This window comes from Pinus tabuliformis, chromosome 7 (assembly GCF_031772625.1).
Source record: "Pinus tabuliformis cultivar Carrire ecotype Pingquan chromosome 7, CPIR1, whole genome shotgun sequence".
Lineage (NCBI taxonomy): Eukaryota > Viridiplantae > Streptophyta > Pinopsida > Pinales > Pinaceae > Pinus > Pinus tabuliformis.
Genome location: NC_142293.1, coordinates 73,270,788 through 73,298,778, shown reverse-complemented (window position 1 = coordinate 73,298,778; position 27,991 = coordinate 73,270,788). Strand labels below are relative to the sequence as shown.

The following is a 27,991-nucleotide window of genomic DNA, read 5'->3' as shown; positions in this document are numbered from 1 at the left end:
TGCAGTCGACGACAAGGGAGAATGGGTGCGGATGGCGGAAAGGATTTGGAGAATGCGTTTTGGATGGTTCAATGCAGCTGCAGAAGAAAGATTTACTGATCTGGGCAGCATAAAGATTAATGGCAACAACTTTGCTGATCTGGACAGCGGATGGAATTGGCCGCCAGTCAAAATGAGGAATGGATAGCGTGAGGGAGAGCCTGATGTATTTGGAGCATGGGTAGAAATGGTGGCTAGCGTAGGAAGATTTGTGGGCAGATGGAGGAAAAACACAGAGGCAGGATGAGACTGCGAGTTGAAGATTAGTCAATGGATAGGCACCAATGATGAAGAAGGGAGTTGCGTGGATAGTGGCAGCAGCTTGATGAGGGAGAAAGAGGCAGCGCTAGAGAGGATTGAAGTTTTCTGGCAGCGTAGAGAATGACTGCAAGCAAGGATGTTGCGGGCAGCGGATGAGATTTGTGTTGTGGCTGAGAATGCCAGAAGAAAATGCGGCAGCATGAGAATAAAAGATTTGATGGCCAGTGCTGTAGCTTGAAGAATGCACACCTGAAACAAATCTCGAAATCCTTCTGCGAAAAAGAAACCCTCCAGGAAGCAGCAAAAAACCCTTGAAATTTCCTCAGAAATTGTAAAAAAAAATTAAATCAATCCTCTTCAGATTGCCTGATGGAACCCTGAAAAACCTTTAAAATCTGCACCTGCAACCTGCAATGGCAAAAACAGAACACCAGAAATAAAATGTACAGGAAAAAACCCTAACAGAAAAGCAGCTAAATAATTACAGTAATTACAGATTAAAGGCTGTAAATAGCTAGATTTCTCGTTATGCCACAAATATTTTCAGAAGTTTAATTTGATGTGAGATGCTTTAGAAAAACCATGCATGCATTCATAAAAAATTTCAGATGGTAAGCCCGGGATCGAGAACTGGCTGGGCTCTTTAAGAAAACACAATCCGGGAGTTAGCTGGTTCAACCGAGAACTTCCCCTAACGCTCGGTAAACTCAAAACTAAGATTTCCTGCACAACTTAAAATCAACCATTAACATAGAGGGAGAAAACAATAGTGAAATCCAGATCAAATGGAGATACATGCCATTATATTTCAGAATCTAAACTATTATTCAAACCCCAGAGATCAGACAAGATACCTGTGCCTAAATCAATCTTTATCAAGCTATAATCAATGACTGAAAATAAAATTATGCAGAAAAATAAATCATCTTACAGCACTTCCAGAAGAGTAACACCAACAAGATTTTTAACCCCAAAGTCTTTATTGCACAAAAATGACTACAAGAGAGCTTTCTTTAGCACAAGACTCACAGATCGAATCTGATATCAAATGACCCCTAGCACCTTATTTAAATGAAAAATTCCCAACAGCTAGTTCGAGTGATCCATGTCAAACTAATCTCGATCGTCGATAAAGATCAAGATTTCTTTTAATCTCATCCGTCGAATTTTTAAATGCATTTTAATATATTAAAAAATTAAAATTCTGCATTTATTTATTCAAAAAATTTGATTTATTATTATTTATTATTTTTTAATTAATTAATTTATTTTTTAATTTAATTTAATTTAATTTTTTATTTTTAAAATTTTAAAATTTTATTATTATTTTTATCTATTTTTTAATTAATTAATTTTTTTAATTTTTATTTTTGGATCCTCGAACTTAGCCTTTAGAAAAATCACCTAGCACCTAGGACTTAGGACTTTTGAGGGGATTAAAACATTTTCTAACCCTCAAGACACTTTACATCATGACTTTTACAATTTTACATCTCAAAGGGGAAAACCCATTTGACATAGACTCTCATAGACCACCCAGTTCTGCGACCAAATATAATCTAGCAGATCAACACACTAGGATTCCTCTAAGATTCTAATGACAAAATTCATTCCGGCGTTGGGGTTAGGCTGAAGGAAAACTCTGCCGATCATGGATTGGTGAGACAAAAAACCTTCCGGAACGTAGATTATCACTAGAAAATTAGGTCCACCTAAGCAATTTACATACATGACTCAACTCTGCTAAGATTATTTACAATTCACACATGCAAACTGGGTTTACAACATAAATTGATCAAGTCGACGATGACTGTCGAATGGCACAGACACGTCAATCAAGCGCTATCCCTTTTGCGAAGAAAAGGGGGTGTACTGCTATGGGAAGTTGACACGTAGTGGTCAACATCTGGCTCCACTTGGGGACACGTTGCTGCACTGCAGGAATGTGAGAATCCAAAATCTGCATCCACGCAATACACAATAAAACATAAGTAGCGTCCATCCAAAAATCATCATATAACATTAAGCACATGAAAGATATAAGCTCTTCATTTATTAACTATCTGGAAAAGTAAATCTAATCCTAAAACAGAAATGAAATGCTGAAATGACAAGGAATAGGGTTAGAAATACAATACAAAGGATGCCCCATGGCATCAGATGTGTTCAATATAGTGTATACTGAGCATTTGTCTGCTTTCAGGCAAATCTGTCGGCTTCTTGTTGGATGTGTCATGTCCAATTCTACATATGGTAGGACTTTTTCCTATCCGAAAATCAAGCTGCTTGCGGCCGTCTGATGCATCAAATCTTCTTCTCATTTTCTTCCTCTTGTGCTTTTTCTTCCTGGTAAGCTGTATTATTGATGACATGGAACTTTTTGCTTCAAAGCTATCAGATGAAGTATGTAAGATATGCGTGACATGTCTTTCTTTATCCTGCATTTGCGTTGTCAAAGATGATGGACCAATCTCACAGGTGTCATGAGTTATAACTTGATCTTCAATGACTAGTGGATTAACCGTGTGAGCATCAACCTGATTATTAATTTCCCTTTTATCCAAGTCATCTTTAATTATCCACTTTTCAATGGAACAAAGGACCTCATAATATGATGGAGCTTGCTGTAACAGATAAGGGGGCTCCTGATCTATTGACGTTCCCTTGTTTCTCTCATCCTCTGACCATTGTTGAAACTTCTGAACCTGTATTTTAATGGCATCTATCTGACTAGAGTGTTCAACTTTTATAGCACTGATTTTCCTAGCATGGTCTTCTTCCATATATTTTATTACTTTATCGTTCTTTTCCTTTATGTTCATCAAGCAATACTGCATAGAGTTTATTTCTTCCTTATGATTTGCTTGCATGGTAGCCAACTGATTATTATGATCGAATGTCATGATAGTCGTTTCTTCATCCATAGTTAATAACTTGTTTTGCATAGAATTAATTTCCCTATCATGATTAGCTTTCATGGTCGTCATATTTTCCTCTAACCCTGACATCTTGCTTTGCATAAAACTAATTTCTGTGTCATGATTAATCTTCATGGCCTCAATTTCCTTAGTATGCTGATTTTGAATGATCTCCATCTCCCTATTACGGTTTTCCAGGTGGGTGCATAAAGTTCTCACATCATTGGCATAATTAGTTTGATTGATCTCCATATTTTTTACCAGCAGCATTAGTTCTTGTATAATTTGCCTTTGATCTTCCTTTTCATTGTCATTTGTCCCTGATTTTCCACTATCATGGATTTGATCTGCAATGGTACAGGTGGATGGCATATTCTGATATGAAGAATTGTCTTGGAATCTTTCACTGACAGCTGAACCTTTCATAAGATTAATTTCATTATGTTGCACAATTTTAGGGGCACAAGGCGAGCTACCTGGATTACCATATCTATTTTTAAAAGCATTGACAATGTCTTGTAAAGAAGTGAAAGAATCCTTAGGACAATTGTTAAACCAATTCAAAGCATGACCCTCTAAAGAAAAGACAAAAGGACGCATTTTGACATCTTCATGATTATACTGAGGGGGTCTACAATATATGATCATTATACGAGTAAACAAGCCCAGATGTCTTTTAACATCAACTGAATCACCACTTGAGAACAAAGGTAATTTAGAAATGGCCACTTCCGAAATATCTTGGAGATCATCAGTAAAATGACATGGTTTAAACGAATAATCCATGATGAATAACGAGGGACCAAATGGATGATAGAACGAGATCTCTGCCCAAGAAAATTAATAAATGAAAGAAGTGGAGTCGCCACTTGAATAATGAGTCAAATTCTAGGATCCAAAAAGTAACCAACACGCTGATATGAGAGAGGCTTCTTGTCTGGGAAAATAAATGAAAATAAATGGAGTTGCCACCCAAACAAGAAACGAACTGAAGAGTAGTTGCTGATATGACGAAAGATAAGGCGATAAAAGATCCAAATAATAACCAAAAATGTTGAATCTGCCAGCTCAAATGAGAGATGAGAAAGATGAAAGAATGATGAGAAATGAGAAGATGAATGTCGTTGAAACACCAGGGACAGAAAAACTTTGTCCCCGGCAATGGCGCCAAAAAATGTTGGTGTTGCCGGCTCAAACGAATGATAGAAAGATGAACGATGAATGATAAAAAGTCGTTGAAACACCGAGAATCAAGTATCCCCGACAACGACGCCAAAAAATGTTGTTGCACAGATTGTCACGACAACGCTCAGACTGGGGGCTGTCACCCTGATCCCCGATCTCTCCGTTTAAGCCTGTCTCCCGCGGCTAAGGGGGGTAGACCCTATGGGACAATGGATGACCAACTGTGAGCCAGTTGGGCTGGGAGACACGAAGGGAAACAAGCACTTAATTGATTTTATTAAGTTAATAGACCAGTGCCTTAAGGAGCTGATGATTAAATGATTATTTATTGAATATTGCAGAAATATAAACCATGTAGAACAATCATTTATCATCAAATAACCCAAGCGATGTAAGATTTTCAACAAATGCACAACGCCTTAATGGTGATCCAGCAATTAAACTTAAAGAAAAATTAAATGCTTTAAATGATCATAAAATTTAGATGCTGATCAGTTACCACTTTCACATAGCTAACTTCAAGATAAACATTAAGTGCGTTTAACTATAGAGAAATGGAACATAGAGACACCAAAAATGAAATTTTCAATTTTTTTGCAAAGCTTTTTCAAAATATTTTTTAATTTTAATTTTTATTTTTATATTTTTCAGATAAAACAAAATTTAAAACTAAATGAAACTTTTAAATAAAAAAATCTAAATAATATTAAAATCTAAACTAAATTAAAAGAAACCTTATTATTATTATTATTATTAATTTTTTTTATGAAATTTTTTATTATTAAAATCTAACTTTAAACCAAAATTAAATCTAAACTTAAAAAAGTCTAAGACTGAAAAGAGCTAACGCCTAATAGCATTGAACAAAACAAAAAAGATTCAAATTTCTTTTTTATTATTTTTATTATTCTTATTTTTTAATGATTTTTATTTTTTTTATAATTCTAACTTTAAACAAAATTAACTAAATTTAGAAAAGTCTAAATCCTAAAAACCTAAACCAGAATTTAAATTATAAGAACCTTTTTTTGTTTTTTACTTTATTATTTTTTATGATTTAAAATTAAAAAAAAAGGAACTAAGCAAAAATAAAACTTGAAGATTATTAAAACTAAAGTAAACTAATGAAAACAAAATATGATCTTAAAAAAAAGAAGAAAGAAAAGACTTTAATGATTTCCTTTTTTTATGTGAAGCTTAAGCCTGGAGATATATATACACATGGAACCTAAAATAAAATGAAATCATAATGCGTCTAAAATTTAGAGTATGCAGAATGAAAATCGTTTTTTTTTTTTTTTTTTTTTTTTTTTTTTATGATTAAAAAAAAATAAAACAAAACTAAAACTAAACGTAACATATCTAAAAATTATAAAATAAACATCAAAAGGTAATCTAACTATCCTAACTATACAATGTTTTAAATAAAATCTAAATAAAAAATCAGATAAAATCTAAACTCACCCCAAAACTAAGCCACCGTACCTGTAAATGAAAACCAAACCAGCTTAGTCGTGTAGGAAAGAATTAAACGATTTTTTGTTTTGCTGTTTGCATGTGCAGTCGACGGCAAGGGAGAATGGGTGCGGATGGCGGAAAGGATTTGGAGAATGCTTTTTGGATGGTTCAATGCAGCTACAGAAGAAAGATTTACTGATCTGGGCAGCATAAAGATTAATGGCAACAACTTTGCTGATCTGGACAGTGGATGGAATTGGTCGCCAGTCAAAATGAGGAATGGATAGCGTGAGGGAGAGCCTGATGTATTTGGAGCATGGGTAGAAATGGTGGCTAGCGTAGGAAGATTTGTGGGCAAATGGAGGAAAAACGCAAAGGTAGGATGAGACTGCGAGTTGAAGATTAGTCAACGGATAGGCACCACTGATGAAGAAGGGAGTTGCGTGGATAGTGGCAGCAGCTCGATGAAGGAGAAAGAGGCAGCGCTGGAGAGGATTGAAGTTTTCTGGCAGCGTAGAGAATGACTGCAAGCAAGGATGTTGCGGGCAGCGGATGAGATTTCTGTTGTGGCTGAGAATGCCAGAAGAAAATGCGGCAACATGAGAATAAAAGATTTGATGGCCAGTGCTGTAGCTTGAAGAATGCACACCTGAAACAAATCTCTAAATCCTTCTGCGAAAAGGAAACCCTCCAGGAAGCAGCGGAAAACCCTTGAAATTTCCTCAGAAATTGTAAAAAAAAATTAAATCAATCCTCTTCAGATTGCCTGATGGAAACCTGAAAAACCTTTAAAATCTGCACCTGCAACCTGCAATGGCAAAAAAAGAACACCAGAAATAAAATGTACAAGGAAAAAACCCTAACAGAAAACCAACTAAATAATTACAGTAATTACAGATTAAAGGCTCTAAATAGCTAGATTTCTCGTTATGCCACAAATATTTTCAGAATTTTAATTTGATGTGAGATGCTTTAGAAAAACCCTGCATGCATTCATAAAAAATTTCAGATGGTAAGCCCGGGATAAAGAATTGGCTGGGCTCTTTAAGAAAACACAACCCGGGAGTTGGCTAGTTCAACCGAAAACTTCCCCTAACGGTCGGTAAACTCAAAACTAAGATTTCCTGCACAACTTAAAATCAACCATTAACATAGAGGGAGAAAACAATAGTGAAATCCAGATCAAATGGAGATACCTGCCATTATATTTCAGAATCTAAACTATTATTCAAACCCCAGAGATCAGACAAGATACCTGTGCCTAAATCAATCTTCATCAAGCTATAATCAATGGCTGAAAATAAAATTATGCAAAAAAATAAATCATCTTACAGCACTTCCAGAAGAGTAACACCAGCAAGATTTTTAACCCCAAAGTCTTTATTGCACAAAAATGACTACAAGAGAGCTTTCTTTAGTACAAGACTCACAGATCGAATCTGATCTCAAATGACCCCTACCACCCTATTTAAAGGAAAAATTCACAACAGCTAATTCGAGTGATCCATGTCAAACTAATCTCGACCGTCGATAAAGATCAAGATTTCTTTTAATCTCATCCGTCGAATTTTTAAATGCATTTTAATATATTAAAAAATTAAAATTCTGCATTTATTTATTCAAAAGTTTGACTTATTATTATTTTATTATTTTTTAATTAATTTATTTATTTTTTAATTTAATTTAATTTAATTTTTTATTTTTAAAATTTTAAAATTTTATTATTATTTTTATCTATTTTTTAATTAATTAATTTTTTTAATTTTTATTTTTGGATCCTCGAACTTAGCCTTTGGAAAAATCACCTAGCACCTAGGACTTAGGACTTTTGAGGGGATTAAAACATTTTCTAGCCCTCAAGACACATTACATCATGACTTTTACAATTTTACATCTCAAAGGGGAAAACCCATTTGGCATAGACCCTCATAGACCACCCAGTTCTGCGACCAAATATAATCTAGCAGATCAACACACTAGGATTCCTCTAAGATTCTAATGATAAAATTCATTCCGGCGTTGGGGTTAGGCTGAAGGAAAACTCTGCCAATCATGGATTGGTGAGACAAAAAACCTTCCAGAACGTAGATTATCACTAGAAAATTAGGTCCACCTAGGCAATTTACATACATGACTCAACTCTGCTAAGATTATTTACAATTCACACATGCAGACTGGGTTTACAACATAAATTGATCAAGTCGACGATGACTGTCGAATGGCACAGACACATCAATCAAGCGCTATCCCTTTTGCGAAGAAAAGGGGGTTTACTGCTATGGGAAGTTGACACGTAGTGGTCAACATCTGGCTCCTCTTGGGGAAACGTTGCTACACTGCAGGAATGTGAGAATCCAAAATCTGCATCCACGCAATACACAATAAAACATAAGTAGCGTCCATCCAAAAATCATCATATAACATTAAGCACATGAAAGATATAAGCTCTTCATTTATTAACTATCTGGAAAAGTAAATCTAATTCTAAAACAGAAATGAAATGCTGAAATGACAAGGAATAGGGTTAGAAATACAATACAAAGGATGCCCTATGGCATCAGATGTGTTCAATATAGTGTATACTGAGCATTTGCCTGCTTTCAGGCAAATCTGTTGGCTGCTTGTTGGATATGCCATGTCTAATTCTACATATGGTAAGACTTTTTCCTATCCGAAAATCAAGCTGCTTGCGGCCGTCTGATGCATCAAATCTTCTTCTCATTTTCTTCCTCTTGCGTTTTTTCTTCCTGGTAAGCTGTATTATTGATGACATGAACTTTTTGCTTCAAAGCTATCAGATGAAGTATGTAAGATATGCGTTACATGTCTTTCTTTATCCTACATCTGCCCTGTCAAAGATGGTGGACCAATCTCACAGGGGTCATGAGTTATAACTTGATCTTCAATGACTAGTGGATTAACCGTGTGAGAATCAACCTGATTATTAATTTCCCTTTTATCCAGGTCATCTTTAATTATCCACTTTTCAGTGGAACAAAGGACCTCATAGTATGATGGAGCTTGCTGTAACAGATAAGGGGGCTCCTGATCTATTGACGTTCCCTGGTTTCTCTCATCCTCTGACCATTGTTGAAACTTCTGAACCTGTATTTTAATGGCATCTATCTGACTAGAGTGTTCAACCTTTATAGCACTGATTTTCCTGGCATGGTCTTCTTCCATATATTTTATTACTTTATCGTTCTTTTCCTTTATGTTCATCAAGCAATACTGCATAGAGTTTATTTCTTCCTTATGATTTGCTTGCATGGTAGCCAACTGATTATTATGATCGAATGTCATGATAGTCGTTTCTTCATCCATAGTTAATACCTTGTTTTGCATAGAATTAATTTCCCTATCATGATTAGATTTCATGGTCGTCATATTTTCCTCTAACCCTGACATCTTGCTTTGCATAAAACTAATTTCTGTGTCATGATTAATCTTCATGGCCTTAATTTCCTCAGTATGCTGATTTTGAATGATCTCCATCTCCCTATTACGGTTTTCCAGGTGGATGCATAAAGTTCTCACATCATTGGCATAATTAGTTTGATTGATCTCCATATTTTTTACCAGCAGCATTAGTTCTTGTATAATTTGCCTTTGATCTTCCTTTTCATTGTCATTTGTCCCTGATTTTCCACTATCATGGATTTGATCTGCAGTGGTACAGGTGGATGGCACATTCTGATATGAAGAATTGTCTTGGAATCTTTCACTGACAGCTCAACCTTTCATAAAATTAATTTCATTCTGTTGCACAATTTTAGGGGCACAAGGCGAGCTATATGGATTACCATATCTATCTTTAAAAGCATTGACAATGTCTTGTAAAGAAGTGAAAGAATCTTTAGGACAATTGTTAAACCAATTCAAAGCATGGCCCTCTAAAGAAAAGACAAAAAGACGCATTTTGACATCTTCATGATTATACTGAGGGGGTCTACAATATATGATCATTATACGAGTAAATAAGCCTAGATGTCTTTTAACAGCAACTGAATCACCACTTGAGAACAAAGGTAATTTAGAAATAGCCACTTCCGGAATATCATGGAGATCATCAGTAAAATGACATGGTTTAAACGAATAATCCATGATGAATAACGAGGGACCAAATGGATGATAGAACGAGATCTCTGCTCAAGAAAATTAATAAATGAAAGAAGTGGAGTCGCCACTTGAACAATGAGTCAAATTCTAGGATCCAAAAAGTAACCAACAAGCTGATATGAGAGAGGCTTCTTGTCTGGGAAAATAAATGAAAAGAAATGGAGTCGCCATCCAAACAAGAAACAAACTGAAGAGTAGTTGCTGATATGACGAAAGATAAGGCGATAAAAGATCCAAATGATAACCAAAAATGTTGAATCTGCCAGCTCAAATGAGAGATGAGAAAGATGAAAGAATGATGAGAAATGAGAAGATGAATGTCGTTGAAACACCAGGGACAGAAAAACTTTGTCCCCGGCAATGGCACAAAAAAATGTTGGTGTTGCCGGCTCAAACGAATGATAGAAAGATGAACGATGAATGATAAAAAGTCGTTGAAACATCGAGAATAAAGTATCCCCGGCAACGACGCCAAAAAATGTTGTCGCACAGATTGTCACGACAACGCTCAGACTAGGGGCTGTCACCCTGATCCCCGATCTCTCCGTTTAAGCCTGTTTCCCGCGGCTAAGGGGGGTAGACCCTATGGGACAATGGATGACCAACTGTGAGCCAGTTGGGCTGGGAGACACGAAGGGAAACAAGCACTTAATTGATTTTATTAAGTTAATAGACCAGTGCCTTAAGGAGCCGATGATTAAATGATTATTTATTGAATATTGCAGAAATATAAACCATGTAGAACAATCATTTATCATCAAATAACCCAAGCGATGTAAGATTTTCAACAAATGCACAACGCCTTAACGATGATTCAGCAATTAAACTTAAAGAAAAATTAAATGCTTTAAATGATCATAAAATTTAGATGCTGATCAGTTACCACTTTCACATAGCTAACTTCAAGATAAACATTAAGTGCATTTAACTATAGAGAACTGGAACATAGGGACACCAAAAATGAAATTTTCAATTTTTTTGCAAAGCTTTTTCAAAATATTTTTTAATTTTTAAATATTTTTATATTTTTCAGATAAAACAAAATTTAAAACTAAATGAAACTTTTAAGTCAAAAAATCTAAATAATATTAAAATCTAAACTAAATTAAAAGAAACCTTTTATTATTATTATTATTATTTTTTTTTTCTTAATGAAATTTTTTATTATTAAAATCTAACTTTAAACCAAAATTAAATCTAAACTTAAAGAAGTCTAAGACTGAAAAGAGCTAACGCATAATAGCATTGAACAAAACAAAAAAGATTCAAATTTCTTTTTTATTATTTAATGATTTTTAATTTTTATAATTTTAACTTTAAACAAAATTAAAACTAAATTTAGAAAAGTCTAAATCCTAAAAATCTAAACCAGAATTTAAATTATAAGAACCTTTTTTTATTTGTTATTTTATTATTTTTTATGATTTAAAATAAAACAAAAAAAAGGAACTAAGAAAAAATAAAACTTGAAGATTATTAAAACTAAAGTAAACTAATGAAAGCAAAATATGATCTAAAAAAAAAAAAGAGAAAGAAAAGACTTTTAATGATTTCCTTTTTTTACGTGAAGCTTAAGCCTGGAGATATATATACATATGGAACCTAAAATAAAATGAAATCATAATGCGTCTAAAACTTAGAGTATGCAGAATGAAAATCGATTTTTTATTTTTATTTATTTTTATGATTTTAAAAAAATAAAACTAAACGTAACATATCTAAAGATTATAAAATAAAAAATCAAAAGGTAATCTAACTATCCTAACTATACAATGTTTTAAATAAAATCTAAATAAAAAATTAGATAAAATCTAAACTCACCCCAAAAGTAAGCCATCGTACTTGTAAATGAAAACCAAAACCAGCTTAGTCGTGTAGGAAAGAATTAAACGATTTTTTGTTTTGTTGTTTGCATGTGCAGTCGACGACAAGGGAGAATGGGTGCGGATGGCAGAAAGGATTTGGAGAATGCGTTTTGGATGGTTCAATGCAGCTGCAGAAGAAAGATTTACTGATCTGGGCATTATAAAGATTAATGGAAGCAACTTTGCTGATCTGGACAGCGGATGGAATTGGCCGCCAGTGAAAATGAGGAATGGATAGCGTGAGGGAGAGCCTGATGTATTTAGAGCGTGGGTAGAAATGGTGGCCAGCGTAGGAAGATTTGTGGGCAGATGGAGGAAAAACGCAGAGGCAGGATGAGACTGCGGGTTGAAGATTAGTCAACGGATAGGCACCACAGATGAAGAAGGGAGCTGCGTGGATAGTGGCAGCAGCTCGATGAGGGAGAAAGAGGCAGCGCTGGAGAGGATTGAAGTTTTCTGGCAGCGTAGAGAATGACTGCAAGCAAGGATGTTGCGGGCAGCGGATGAGATTTGTGTTGTGGCTGAGAATACCAGAAGAAAATGCGGCAGCATGAGAATAAAAGATTTGATGGCCAGTGCTGTAGCTTGAAGAATGCACACCTGAAACAAATCTCGAAATCCTTCTGCGAAAAAGAAACCCTCCAGGAAGCAGCGGAAAACCCTTGAAATTTCCTCAGAAATTGTAAAAAAAAATTAAATGAATCCGCTTTAGATTGCCTGATGGAATCCTGAAGAACCCTTAAAATCTGCACCTGCAACCTGCGATGGCAAAAACAGAACACCAGAAATAAAATGTACAAGGAAAAAACCTTAACAGAAAACCAGCTAAATAATTACAATAATTACAGATTAAAGGCTCTAAATAGCTAGATTTCTCGTTATGCCACAAATATTTTCAGAATTTTAATTTGATGTGAGATGCTTCAGAAAAACCCTGCATGCATTCATAAAAAATTTCAGATGGTAAGCCCGGGATCAAGAACTGGCTGGGCTCTTTAAGAAAACACAACCCGAGAGTTGGCTGGTTCAGCCGAGAACTTCCCCTAACGCCTAGTAAACTCAAAACTAAGATTTCCTACACAACTTAAAATCAATCCTTAACATAGAGGGAGAAAACAATAGTGAAATCCAGATCAAATGGAGATACCTGCCATTATATTTCAGAATCTAAACTATCATTCAAATCTCAGAGATCAGACAAGATACCTGTGCTTAAATCAATCTTCATCAAGCTATAATCAATGGCTGAAAATAAAATTATGCAGAAAAATAAATCATCTTACAGCACTTCCAGAAGAGTAACACCAGCAAGATTTTTAACCCCAAAGTCTTTCTTTATTGCACAAAAATGACTACAAGAGAGCCTTCTTTAGCACAAGACTCAGATCGAATCTAATCTCAAATGACCCCTAGCACCTTATTTAAAGGAAAATTTCCCAACAGCTAGTTTGAGTGATCCATGTCAAACTAATCTCGACCGTCGATGAAGATCAAGATTTCTTTTAATTTCATCCGTCGAATTTTTAAATGCATTTTAATATATTAAAAAATTAAAATTCTGCATTTATTTACTAAAAAATTTGACTTATTATTATTTTATTATTTATTTTTTAATTTAATTTAATTTAATTTTTTATTTTTTATTTTTAAAATTTTATTATTATTTTTATCTATTTTTTAATTAATTAATTTTTTAATTTTTATTTTTGGATCCTCGAACTTAGCCTTTGGAAAAATCACCTAGCACCTAGGACTTATGACTTATGAGGGGATTAAAACATTTTCTAACCCTCAAGACACTTACATCATGACTTTTACAATTTTACATCTCAAAGGGGAAAACCCATTTGACATAGACCCTCATAGACCACCAAGTTCTGCGACCAAATATAATCTAGCAGATCAACACACTAGGATTCCTCTAAGATTCTAATGACAAAATTCATTCCGGCTTTGGGGTTAGGCTGAAGGAAAACTCTACTGATCATGGATCGGTGAGACAAAAAACCTTCCGGAACGTAGATTATCACTAGAAAATTAGGTCCACCTAGGCAATTTACATACATGACTCAACTCTGCTAAGATTATTTACAATTCACACATGCATACTGGGTTTACAACATAAATTGATCAAGTCAACGATGACTGTCGAATGGCAGGGACACATCAATCAAGCGCTATCCCTTTTGCGAAGAAAAGGGGGTGTACTGCTATGGGAAGTTGACACGTAGTGGTCAACAACGTGCTTGATTGAGTGTTCTTTGTTGATTGTTTTATCTTTCGCTGTTGAGCTTTTCACTATTGAGGTTTTCAACCCTCGCCTTTGGGAACTTTTCCCACCAATAGAAATGGCGACTCCGCTAGGGAATACCATTAACATTTCCTAGAAGGGTTGTTTTCTTTGATCTGGGTTTAGTTTGTTGTTTCTTGGTTTTTTCTAGTCTTCTTAAGTCTTAAGTAATTTGTTCATTCAGCCTGATCTTTTAGGTCTTGGCTTTCTTTAAATTTTTCTTTAGTTTTCTTTTTACACACACTTTTTGTTATAGAAAGTTGCATACATACGCAATTTCTTCCAAAGAAACCTTCATATACGCTTGTTGCTTCACATACAGTTGCGTATCTATGCTAAACTGTGTCTGAACAATCATGTATAGATCTGAAAAATGAAAATTTTTCTTTTCTAAGTTTTTGCTGAGGCTTTGACCAAGTTTATTTATGCTTTCTTGATCTTTATGAAGCCTGGAACCACTTTGATGACTCTTGTTGTTGGTGTCTTTCATCTTGTTGGAGAAATGCTTATGTCAACTTAGGGCTTTCAATTTTTGAATCTCTTTGTGTCTGAAGTTGGGATCTAGATCTTCTTTGTGAGGTATAATATGGTTGTTCTGTGGCTCTAGAACATATCTCTGTTGCTCTTGAACTTGTTGATAACCCAATCTTTGTTTTACTTCCTTTGTAACCTAGAGGTTGGATCTTTTGCTTTCTCTTTCTTGTTTTACAAAAGGGGATTGAGATTGTTGGATGAGTGAGAGATTTTAGTTCTCTAGAGTCCTTATGATTTTCAGAGCCTTTTATATCTTTATGGCCAAGTTCTTGAAGTGTTAAGTCTCTCATTTGCACTAGTTTTTACTCTTTGTGATCATTTGTGAATAGGTGGATTTGAGTCTTATTCATGCCTTTGGTCTTAAGATCCTTGATTGTCTTCCCTTTCCAAATTTTCGGTTTTTTAAATCTTTAAAAGAAAAACAAAAAGATGCTCTTTTTTGTTTTATTTTCTTTCTATTTCAGTAGTCTTTTGGGTTTTTAGCACATGTGAAAATTGTTGTTATAAGGTTAAAAGTCCTTTTTTTTTTTTCCTTTGAGGAGTGTTCTTTATCTTCGTATTTGCTTCTCTTTGTTGTTTGAATTGGCCTTTACCTTTTTGGTCACATTTGTTTACCTTTAAATATCTCTTTGAATCTTGCACTTGCACGCTAGTGTGCATTAGGTTAGATACATTTTGGACATCATTTATTTCTTTTTGTTAGGTTTTGAATGTGTGAGTGCTAAATTGAAAAAGAAAAAAAGAGTTTTTGCTTTATTAAGTTTCTCGTAGAACCCTTGCAGAAATCTCTTTCATTAAAGAAAAAGAAGTGTTGCATTCTCATGTAGCTTGGGTTTTCTATTGATTTCTTTTGCGTCAAAACGTTGTCAGTTGTACTTCCGTTTCCCTTTTCCTAAATAACATCCAACTAAAATGAGCACTTAAATTAAAATGAATTAGACTTTTTTTTTTATAGCAACATCAACTAGTCTAGGGAATTTTAGGGCCTTGGAATAGGTGTGTGGAGAGTAAACTCACCAAGGCCGCTCAAACTAAAAAGTATAGAAGTTGATCAAAGAGTGGAAATCCATTATTGTTAAGCTATCTAGGAAAGCTCCTCTAACACGGGAGTCAAGCATGAGGACGTGTGAAGATAGGGAAAGAGTGATAACCCCTCTCCTACTTATTGGATCACGCGGCCACGACTGTTCCGCCAAACTTCTAATCACTTGTTGGTGACCTTAGTTTTATTTCCTAGGGACCACACAGGTGACTGCGGGGGGAAATGCCCGTGGTACCTGAGGCAGACACTGTATCACTTTCATAGTAATTCTAGAGGGTTCACTTGCGAAGCTTGGGTACTTGTACTGACAAAGGCTATTGTTTGGAGATCAACGTAACTTCTTCTGATACCTTCCTTGGCAGGATTGGGCCCTCATCATCCCAAACTACCTCCGATAGGTCCTTTTCTTCACTTTCTTGTATTTTAGTGTCTGGTCCTAATCACCAGGAGAGAAAATACTTAGAAGTTGTTTTCTTGGTTGTATCTTTAGGATTTTTTTAGAGAGTGCTTTGAGCTCCTAGCTCGCCTTCGGTGTTTTGAATCTTTAATTTTTCTCTATATATAAAGGTGGATGATCGACTAGTTCATCAGTCTAGAAGGCTTCGTGGGATTTCACCTGTAAGTATCAAGCCTTCACCAAGAAGGCGTAGGAGAAATTTTGTTGGTTCTTTTGAACAAGTACAAGCTAACACAACAGAGACAAATCCTTCACCAAGGGCTCTTATTTCATAGGGAGAACCTAGTCTAGTCCATAATCCGGGAAAAAACGCTCCAATTTTTGCCAGAGTACTCTTCCAACTAGAAGATGAAGTAGAAATTGAAGATGTTTCAGAGTCCTTTGAGACTCCTACAAAACCTCTTCCTTCTCATCTTCCATACGTTGTATCATATGTGGGTGCTTTGACTCGTACACTGGCTAGCCCTATTCACTCTCCTTTTTTCTTAATGGCCAATGTTAGTGGCACAAGCGTGGTTTCCGATACGACTAGTGTGCATACTCCTTCAGCGTTAGGAGGAGGTACTATTTCTATCTCTACTATTGCACCTAGCATAGTAGCTGTTGGCTCTACCTCCATCCTAGGTTCAAGTGGGGGCACCTAACCTTCTTCTCCTTTCACTGGTGCTTATCCCTTTGGAATGTCATCTAATGGGTTCCCTTAGTTTCATCAAATTTACCCTCTATTACTTATGTATCTATGACTTCGATGGCTAGTGGTTTAACATCTTGATGCAGGAGCATCTGGACATAGCCAACAATGTGAAAGTCTGTTCACATGTTGTGGCTAAACAAGTTGAATTTCATTGACCAGAGTGGTCAAAAGTCAGTTTTTACTGAGAGGGCTAGATCTCTCAAGAAATGAGTTGTATTTCATTATTGTAATAAGTAGAAATTGTCTTATTTTAGATTCAAAGATAAGTTGTTAGCATAGGTGTGTGATATAGCTGGAAAATAGTGATTTCACTATTAGATTGTTTAAGAATAGGGATTGAGTTGTTAGACAGGATGGAATTGATAAAATGAAGAAAAATGTAATGTAAAAGGATTGGCAGGGATGAGAGAGGATTGAGTGAAGTGAGAGTCAAGTAATAGAGTGAGGATTTATAGAGTGAAACAGAGGTCTTGAATCATTGTAATCGAGCCGAAGGCCGAGACTCTGTAACCATTTTTTATTATGAATAATTGATGCATGTGTATGATTATATTGATACTACGTGTGATTATACATCATATCTGTGGAATCCCTCGTTTCCCTTTGTTTATTTGTATTTGGGATAGAATTGAATATTTATCTGCTTTTATGATTTATAATATAAACTCAGAGTTCAATATAATCGCAGCCTTTCATATTATTAATCGTATTAAAGCTGGTTAAAAATCCCAACCGTTGATTTACGTTCGAACCATAGTGCAAAACCCCACCAACAGTTGGATCCTCTATATCGCATCACAAATATGTGTTACACAGGGTCGGTCCACAGGTCTTAAGAAGTTGTGACGCACGATCGCCAAAATTTCGCATCGCAGGGAAGGCTTGTGTGTTATTGGAACCCCGAGTGTGGAAACACTGCGATATGCGATTGTGACATATCACATCGCAACATTTCATTGAAAAGGGAGTGGGCCTGGAATATTGAGGAATTGCGATATGCGATGGAAGTGGGACCACTAACCATATCGCATCGCAACACTCTGTTTGTATGTACCGAAACTTGAATACTTGCCAGAGCGACTTGCGATTGCGATAAAAGATCTGGACCGTTAGATCTAAATGTGCTATGATCTACAGTGAATCATGAACGGTTCTATTTAAAAGGGGAAATATCATTGTTTTGGGCTTTTACAACAGAGATCCGATCAGAGAAGAAAAGGTTGGACTGTAAGGGAAATAATAAACGCGGGGCCGATTGTTGATATTTCTCAAAACAATTGATTCCTGCGTCATTTGTGGTATCAAAGCATAGAGAGATTAAGGTTGATTATAGTAAACATGCTGCCGAGGAGAGGAGCTGGCATTGGTCGAGGAAGACTGGAAGCAAATGCAGTTCTGTTGGAGGAGATCCGAAGTCTGCGTACGAGGATGGAAACAATTGAGACTGCTCAAAGAAGAACACCTGATGAAGGGGATGACAGTGCTAAAGAAGAATCTTCTAAGGAAGAAGAAGAGGAGGAAAATGAAACTACCAGAGTTATTAAGATGTTGGTGAAAGTAGGAGGAAAAACAAAGGTGGAAATTCCTACATATGAAGGGAGTCTCAATGCAGAAGAGCTAATGGATTGGATCGGATCATTAGATAAATATTTTGATTATGAAGAGGAAGCTGACGACAAGAAGAAGGTGAAATTTGTAGTTACCAGATTAAAGGGTCATGCAGCTATTTGGTGGGACGAGCTACATACATCCAGAATGAGGAAAGGAATGTCCAAGATCAAGCAATGGGACAAAATGGTAAGTAAGATGAAAACCAAATTTATGCCTAAATATTATCAGTTAAATCTTTTTAAACAGTTGCAGAATTTAAGGCAAAAAGGAATGTCTGTTAAAGAATACACAGAGGAGTTTTATAGATTGAGTATTAGAGCATGACATGCAGAAGATGACATGGAGAAGGTAGCCAGATATATCGATGGCTTACGATATGACATACAAGACGAGATCAACTTGTTAAGTTTGAAAACTATTGAGGATGCCTATCAAGCAAGTTTGAAGGCAGAGGAGAAGATGTTGAGAAAACAAGATCAGAGGAATAGAGGAAGAGCTCGGTAAGAGGTAGAGGAACTACCAAACTAAGGGGACAACAACATTAGCATGAGGCAAGCAGTTCAAGTAGCAGACCACCACAGAGAGGGTATTTTAATAGAGGAAGATTTGCGCCCAGAGGAAGAGGTCGAGGAAGAGATATTCGGTGTTACACTTGTGGAGAATGGGGACATGTGTCGTGGGACTATCCTCATAATAAACCAGCAAGTCAGAGGAATGCGAATGTGGCTGAGGCAAAGCTAGAAATACCTCGACTTATGGAAAAGGAAGAATCGCTTGAAGTAGGAGAATCCCTGTTGTTGAGAAGGACATTGCTTAAGATAGAGAAAGAGATTGACGAACCAAGGCAGAGGAAGAATTTATTCAGAACTACCTGTAAATCAAAAGGTAAGTGTCGTAAAGTAATAATTGACAGTGGAAGCATTGATAACCTTGTTTCTACAGAGATGGTGGACAAGCTCGGATTAGCAAAGACAGTGCACCCTACTCCTTACAAAGTGTCGTGGTTGCAAAAGGGACATCAGATTATTGTGACAAAGTAATGCAAGGTTGAAATACAAATTGGTACGTATACAGATGTAATATTATGCGATGTAATGCCAATGGATGTATGCCATGTATTGCTAGGAAGACCGTGGTAGTTTGATCGGAAAGCTATTCATGATGGGAGGAGAAACACTTATAATCTGGAGAAGGATGGAACTAAACATACATTGCTGCCATTGAAGGATGGCGCTGACAAAGGAGCACCTAGAAGTAGTGTTATGCTGATGAGCGGAAAGGAGCTGTTGCAAGAGATTAGGAAAAGTGAAGAAATGCATTTCGCTGTCATAGGGAGACCGAAGGTAATTTTAACTTCCACGAACTTGGACTATTTTCGTGAAGAAGTTAAAATTTTGTTAGATGATTTTGCTGACATTGTTGTGGATGAGTTGTCAAACGCGTTGCCACCTATTCGGAGTATCAGTCATCACATTGACTTAATACTGGGAGCGAGTTTGCCAAATAAAGCAACGTATAGATTAACTCCTCAAGAGAATGCAGAAGTTGGAAGACAAGTGCAGAACTGATGGATGAGGGACTAATCAGAGAAAGTCTTAGTCCATGTACTGTACCAACAGTACTCAGTCCAAAGAAACGAGGTGAATGGCATATGTGCACAGATTCCAGAGCCATAAATAAGATCAAAATTATGTATAGATTTCCTTTTCCATGCATGGATGATTTAATGGATTATTTGAGTGGATCAAAGTATTTTACTAAAATAGATTTAAAGAGTGGATACCATCAAATAAGATTTCGAGAAGGAGATGAATGGAAAACTACATTTAAAACAAACAATGGGTTATATGAGTGGTTAGTGATGCCTTTTGGACTCACTAATGCACCTAGCACGTTCATGAGATTGATGAACGAAGTCTTGAAGGAATATGCAGGCAAGTTTGTTATTGTTTATCTTGATGATATTCTAGTTTTCAGTAAAAGTAAGGAAGAACATTTAGAGCATCTTAAATTGGTTTTAAGAACTCTACAGAAAGAGAAACTACTGATAAATCTGAAGAAATGTAGTTTCATGAAAGAAGAATTAATTTACTTAGGATTTGTAGTTTCTAAAGAAGGATTGAAAATGGACCTAGAGAAAGTCCAAGCAATTTGGAATTGGCCTATTCCCAGAAATATATTTGAGGTAAGAAGCTTCCATGGTCTTGCAAGTTTTTATAGAAAGTTTATCAGAGGTTTTAGTTAGATTTGTGCACCAATTCTTGAATAATTAAGGAGACCAATCAGTTGTTCAAGTGGATGGAAGTAGCAGACAAGAATTTTAAATTTCCGAAGAGGAAAATCACAGAGGAACCAATTTTAGCTTTGCCTGATTTTGAAAAGTATTTCAAGTTGAAACAGATGCTAGCGGAGTTGCAGTTGGTGCAGTTTTGAGTCAAGAACAAAGTCTGCTAGCATACTTCAGTGAGAAATTGAATGAAGCAAAGAAGAAGTATTCTTTTTACAATAAAGAGTTTTACGCTATTGTACAAGCCTTGAAAAAATGGAGACATTATTTGTTGTCGAAAGAGTTTATACTGTATTCTGACAATCATGCATTACAATTCCTAAATAATTAGCCGAAATTGAACTAGAAACATGCCAAGTGGGTAGAATTTTTGTAGAGCTTTACTTTTGTGATAAATCACACAAGTGGTAAGTTGAATAAAGTCGTTGATGCATTGAGCAGGGTAAGTTTTATTGTGCAAGAATTCAAAGTTGGTGTTGTAGGATTTGAAGAAATGATTGAAATGTACAAAGATGATGCCGATTTCAAAGATATCTATACAATAGTTAAAAATCCAATAGTTCATAACATAAGTCAATGGTTAGATTATCTCATCCAAGGAGGCTTATTGTTTAAAGGCAACAAGTTGTGTATTCCCAAATGTTCTATGAGGGAAAACATCATAAAGGAGAAACATAGTGGAGGATTATCTGGTCACTTTGGACAAGATAAAACCTTTGCTCAGGTGAGTGCTTTTTATTATTGGCCAAAAATGTAAACTGATGTTAATATATTTGTTGAAAAGTGCAGGATATGTCAACATGCTAAGGGGAGAAGTCAGAACACAAGATTGTATTAGCCATTGCCAATACCAGACTGACCGTGGGATGCAGTTAGCATGGATTTTGTTTTGGGATTATCAAAAACTGAAAGAGGGAATTATTCCATTTATGTTGTGGTTAAAAGATTTTTCAAGATGGCACATTTCATTGCTTGTAAGAAGACTAGTGATGCAACACACATAGCTAATCTATTTTTTTTCAAAAATTGTAAGATTACATGGATTACCTGTAAGTATTGTGTCTGATAGAGATACAAATTTTGTAGGACATTTATGGAGAACCCTTTGGAAGAAACTAGGAGCTAACCTCAGTTTCAGTTCAGCATACCACCCTCAAACAGATGGACAGACCGAAGTAGTAAACAGGAGCTTGGAAAACATATTGAGAAGTTTAGTGTATCAAAATCATAAACAATGGGATTTAGCACTAGCTCACACTGAGTTTGCTTATAATGACACTCCAAACCGAAGTACTGGAATGAGTCCATTTCAGATTGTTTTTGGAATGAATCCAAGAGTTGTGTATGAGCTCAGCCTTCAGTGGTGACCTCTCTATTATGTCTTCAAGAACAAAGTTTTACAAACAGTGAGCTCAAATTGAACCTCACACAATAGATACGAAACAATAAGGCTTTACTTGAATCCCCCAAGTCTCTTTTGAGTACACTGACTCTCTGTTTTTGTTGCTCTATCTCAATATTGCCTCTCCTTGTTTGCTCTCTGTTTGTGGCTTTAAAGCCAATCAGTGCTATCTATTCATTTCACCTTCTCGGGCTCTTTGTCTTCCCAACCTCTGTCCGCTCAGATCCCTTTCTGAGCATTAGCAATCATTACTAAACGCTTTTAGGGATGGTGGCCACCTATACTATAACGGAATGGTCATCGGGCCTTTGAAATCCTTTGAAATTGCTGTTCTATGTTCACATAGAGAAATACATTCAAACACAGGAAAAGTCCGCCAAACATTGTTTATCGGACTTCAAATATTATGAATCCACCTTATAACTCCTATCGGGTCCACCTTTTGATTGTACCGTATCTCCACCGTTGATCTGGGAGACCTAGATCCAATGGCTGTGGTTCATTTTGGGCGACCCTTTCGTATGGGGGTTAACCGCTCGATGAGGGTCGTTTTCTCTCTCCTTAGCCTGGACACGTGGCGGCCTTTGTACGGGATTGGGCGGAGCCCGACCCAAACCACTTATCGTCCACTGCCTACCCGAAATCTTGCCTATTTCCTTTGTATTAAAAAATATATTAAACACTGAAATCCTACTCATATCGGACTTGAAATAGTATTCAATGGCATTAATAAACGCTTTCGGCTCCGTAATATCACATCGGCGCATTTTCTTTTGTTTTTCATTTATTTAACAAAAATGCGATTTACAAAGGAAAACCTTGTTTTCCGGGTTTCAAAATATATATAATACCATCTATATTTGCATCGGGTCCAGCTATCACTATCATCGTTATTATCAGCCCCGCTCCATTGAAATGTTTTGATGCGATGTGATTGATTGCAATCGCACATCGCACATACCCCGGGCCGTTGTAAGCGCTCCTTTGCATTTGTCGATAGCGATATTGCGATGCAACTTGGGCCGTTGATCTGTGCGCTTGATCAACGGTCCTCGTTGACCCCACTGATCGCTGTCGCACATTCCTTGTGGTCTCTGCTGATAGCGTCCCTTTGCCACCACCGATTGCGATTCGCCGATCGGATCTGGACCGTTGATTGGCCAGATCCGATGGCTCCGATTCAAAGTTGCTTTAAACTGCCAATACTTTGTTTTTCAATGATTTCTCTATGTTTTTGCCTCCCGATAGTGTTATTTGCCTTCTTTAAAGGTTTTTCTTAGGCGATAGTTTTGAACATTTAGAAGATTTTGAAGACTTAGAGGATTTTCTAGGATCCATTTGGATCACGCCTTCCCACTAAAAAAGGCTTTTGGACCACCAAAAGTTTGTTTTTAAGCATCAATCAAGTGAGGATACAACTTCCTCACTTGTCCAATCTCTATCGATTTTGCACTGCTTGGTTTTGAACCTTTGAGTCCAATTCTGAGGTACTCAACATCCCCTCTGCGCGTAGTTCTCACCTTCCTGTCCAGAACTGTATCCTCCTGCAACTCATTGAGATATTCAGGCAACAGATCATCAATAGAAGGCAACTGACTTTTCTCTTCGGGATCTTATATCAATGAAGGTTAAAAAATTCTCAAGTTCTCTGCATTAACTACTAAATAGATGTGCATGTAAGCTGGCAAATCAAGGCGAAAAGTGTTCTCACCAATTTTCTCAAGAATTTTGAAAGGCCCATACCTTATTGGCTTCAACTTTTTACCTTCACCTTGCATTCTGTCTTTTCTGATGTACAACCAGACTTGATCACCAACTTGGAAGCTATGCTCAATTCGGTGCTTATCATGCCTTGCCTTGTACTTGGCTTGGCTCTTTTCTAGCTGTTTCTGTATTGCCTGGTGAATTTCTTGGATCTGTTCAATGAACTTGGTTGCTTTGTCCACATCATTGTGTCCATCAACTGCCATGTCTTTACTAAAGACAAAATCTAAGGGAGACCTGGGTGTAAAACCAAAACAAGTCTCAAAAGGAGATCTTTGTGTAGAAGAGTGTTTAGCACGATTGTATGCATGTTGCACATAACACAAATGTTCATCCCAAAGTTTGAGATGCTTGCTGCAATAGCCCCTGAGCAATTGGATCACTGTCCTATTGACCACCTCTGTTTGACCATCTGTTTGTGGATGAAAGGCTATGCTCTTCTTCAGTTTGGTGTCCATTAACTCCCATAGACTTGACCAAAACTTCCCAACAAATCGAGAATCTCGATTAGAGACAATAGAAGTCGGTAATCCAAAATGAACCCATACATGCTGAAAAAACAACTTTGTTGTTTGTTCAACTGTAATCCGCTTGTTACAAGGTATTAAAATACACATTTTGTTGAACCTATCCACAATAACATATAAATAGTCATGACCTTTTCTAGATTTGGGCAATCCCCCAACAAAGTCCATGGAAACACTTTCCCAAGGATGAAAAGGAACTAGAAGTGGAGTGTATAAGCCTAGTTTTCTATTGCTGGCTTGCTTTTAGCACACATGGTACACCCTTTAATATATCTAGAAACTGTTTCATGAATTCTTGGCCAATAGCAGAATCTTTGCAGCTATGCAACCGTTTTACTTACACCAAAATGACCTGATATTAGAGAAGTATGTGCTTCTCGGATTATGTTAACTCTTTCAGTTCGAGGAATGCATAACTTTCCCAAATGATACAAGAGTTGGTCCTTAACATGATAATCCAATTCTTCTACTTGTTTGCCATGACTTAAAGTTGCATATACATCTTTAAAATCTACATCTTGAGCATATTGTTCAATGTTGCTTTCATGCAATATTGAGTTATGCTTAAGTATAGTAGATGCATTTATGACTGGTCTGGATAATATATATGCAACCTTATTGTGTATGCCTTTCTTATATCTGATGACAAGATGAAACTATTGTAGAAAACCCATCCACCTATCATGTCTTGATTGCTGCAATTTAGTTTGTGAGTGCAAATATTGAAGTAGTTGATGATCAATATGTATAACTGTTTCTTTGCCCATTAGGTAATGTTTCCACTTTTTCACACTCTGCACTAATGCATACAATTCTTTATCATATGTGGGATAATTAACTACTGCAGAATTAAATGTCTAAGAATGCTAACATATGGGTTTACCATGTTGCATCAACACTGCTCCCATGGCATAGTCACTGGCATTTGTTTCAATCTCAAATGGTCTTTGAAGATCTGGCAATGCTAGTACTGGTGCTGTACTAATATTTTCTTTCAAGGTGTTGAAGGCTTTCTGTTGTTTGCCTCCCCACTGAAACACCTTGTTCAATCCTGTTAAAGCATGTAAGGGAGCTGCAATCAAGGAAAAGTTAGCAATAAACTTTCTCCAATATTGTGCTACTCCTAGGAAGCTCCTAACTTCTGTAGCAGATTTGGGTTTAGGCCAGTTCACAATGACTTCAACCTTAGAGGGATCTATCTTCAATTCACCACCCCCTACAATATGACCCAAATAATTCAAAGATGTTTTACCAAATTCACATTTTGATAACTTAACATAGAGATTTTCTCTTTTCAAAACATCTAGAGTCTATTTTACATGCTTTAAATGTTCTTCCCATGTTTTACTAAAAACAAGAATGTCATCTAAATATACAATTAAAAAGTCATCAATGAAAGGCCTGAGTACATCATTCATAACTCTCATGAAAGTGGTAGGAGCATTAGTTAAGCCAAAAGGCATAACTAGCCATTCATACAACCCTTACTTTGTTTTGAAAGCAATCTTCCATGCATCTTGCTCTGCTACTCTAACATGATGATAACCACTACACAAGTCCAACTTGGAAAAGTAAACAACTTCTTTCAGTTTATCTAATAGATCATCAATTCGAGTGAGAGGATAACGATTCTTCATCGTTATTTTATTCAGTGCTCTGTAATCAATGCACATCCTCCACGAGCCATCTTTCTTTCTCACCAACACGATTGGAGATCCACATGGTGATGTGCTTGGCCTTATGAACCCTTTGTCGAGCAGCTCTTGTACCTGCTTCTTGATCTCTGCATTCTCTAAAGCGGATAACCTATACATTTCGATGTTAGGCAATGGAGCATCTTTCTGCAAATGAATATCATGTACTATTTCCCTTTTGGGTGGAAGACCTTTAGGTTCTTGAAATAGGATATCATATTCTGAAACAACTTTTACTAAATCAGCTTTCTGTTTAGCATCACAACCTTCAAATGCATTGGTTTTATCAGGGGTATTTTCCTTTACAACCATTAGTAAAAATTTCTTGCATGAGTTTACAATTCTTTTCATCTGCCCTGAGTTTATGAGAGTGTAGTTATTTTTGAGCTGATGAGCTCTTACAATATATTCTATTCCATCTTTTGTGAGTTGATACTTATTTTCAATTCTATATGTTAGACTCCGTCTTATGTCAGTGTGAGATTGATTCTTCTTCAAAACCCTGTTTTGAAGAAGAAATCATTAAATTTGTTTTAAGAATATGTATCAAATTCTCCAGCTCTTCAAAAGGCAGCAGCTTCCTCAGCTCCTATCTCTGCAAAAGCACAAACAAAAGAAAACAAAACATCATCAGCAATCAGAGGCAAAGCAAGTTACAAGCAGGTGATCATGGATGGCCAGGAATGATGAGTGTAAGGGTTTTTTGAACTTGATGGTATGTATGATCATCCAAGCTTGCCTATGGCTGGAGACACCTGTCAGTTACTAGAAATACAATGTCATTCAAAGCTTGCTGCTCGTCGTATTCAACGCCCCAAGAAGGCTGGCAAAGGTGATGGGTCAGATGACAATGGAGAAGTTATAGCAACTTTAGACTCACGAATGGGATTAAAATCTCCATTGCTGTGGTTGCGGGCAGATCCGGAGATGGAGTACTTGGCACAGATACAAATCCATCAACCTGTGCAGATGTGGATAAGTCAATTGGAAAAGGACAAGGATGTTGTTGCACAACTACAAGCAATTGCAACGTTGTGTAGTTTTCCACGATTGTCATGTTCAATTGTTAATGTTTTGAACAACTGCCTTATTGATTCAAAGGTGTTCTGGAGAGTGAGGATTGAGTCAGCATTTGCTTTAGCAAAAACAGCTACAGAGGAAACTGACTGGGCTGGCCTCATGCATTTAATTAAGTTCTACAAAAGTCGGCGCTTTGATCCAGATATTGAACTTCCAAGGCCAAACGACTATCATGATTTTTCTGAGTACTTTGTTCTTGAGGTAATGATGTAAGGCAGTTCCAAGTGCAATTGCTATTGTGAGGGGCAGAGATGGAAAAAGTCCACCAGAAGCAATTGATTTTATTTTGCAGTTGTTAAAGTATAACGACAATAGTGGAAACTCATACTCAGATGTATATTGGCTGGCAGCACTTGTGGACTCGATAGGAAAGATTGAATTTGGGCAACAGAGTATTCAAGCGTTACTGCCACTCTTAAAGAGAATAAACTCTCTCTTGCAATTTGACAGATTGATGCCAAGCCACAATGGAGTCTTAACCATCAGTTGCATTCGTACTTTGATACAAATTGCATTGAAATTGTCGCACTTTGTACCCATGGGACGCTTAGAAGAACTTATAAAACCATTCCAAGACGTTCAAAGCACGCCATGGCAAATTCGTTTGGAAACAATTAAGACCCTTGCAGGCCGATCTGCGACTCTTTTTGGTGTCGCAAAGCCGAAGATGCTTATCATCTCAGAAAAAGCCATGATGTTGAAATGCTCGAGGAACAGAAGGCAAAGTCGGGTTCAATGAAGATACGGTTTTCAAGGTGTCAAGA

The 27,991-nt window shown here is 36.4% G+C and overlaps 1 protein-coding gene and 1 pseudogene across 4 annotated transcripts in view; both read left to right on the top strand.

Annotated features, from left to right (window-relative positions):
- Positions 1-27,991, top strand: part of LOC149245264 (peptidyl-prolyl cis-trans isomerase FKBP13, chloroplastic-like) — a 207,804-nt gene that overhangs the window by 144,860 nt on the left and 34,953 nt on the right. The gene's annotated exons all lie outside the window — the stretch shown is intronic.
- LOC149245265 (transcription initiation factor TFIID subunit 2 pseudogene) lies at positions 32-27,966 on the top strand (annotated as a pseudogene).